Genomic DNA, 477 nt, shown 5'->3' with positions numbered 1-477 from the left:
TATATATATATATATATATATATATCAGTTTCATAACCCTCACATTGTAAATGTCATACCATCGGACCAGACGGCGAGTGATTAAACTGAAATGACCCTCCATAAGGATTGAAATGCCATAAATGGTCCCTCATTTTGACTTCTGGGTGGATGCTGTTGCGTGTTTTATGAGACCTCTCCAGCTGGGTGAGTTTGTTTACCTGTAATTTCTTCCTGCTGGTGTGGAATCTCTATTAAAGCTCTACTAAAGGTCAGAAAGAAAAGGCCAATCACTCCTAAAAAAAAGTGTGCATTGATTACTTAAAGTTCATTTAGAGATTGTGTAAAAAATGTAAATCCAAATAGGCTTCTAAAGCATTTCCAGTGAATTGGTATTAGTCATTATTTTATTTATTCATTTAGTCATTTATCAGACGCTTTTATCCAAAGCGACTTACAAATGATGACAACAGAAGCAATCAATTGTAGTATTAAAAC

The sequence above is a fragment of the Sinocyclocheilus rhinocerous genome, unplaced genomic scaffold (assembly GCF_001515625.1).
Source record: "Sinocyclocheilus rhinocerous isolate Xijiao unplaced genomic scaffold, SAMN03320098_v1.1 scaffold192, whole genome shotgun sequence".
Taxonomy (NCBI): Eukaryota; Metazoa; Chordata; class Actinopteri; order Cypriniformes; family Cyprinidae; genus Sinocyclocheilus; species Sinocyclocheilus rhinocerous.
Note: the sequence above shows the minus strand (reverse complement) of the source record.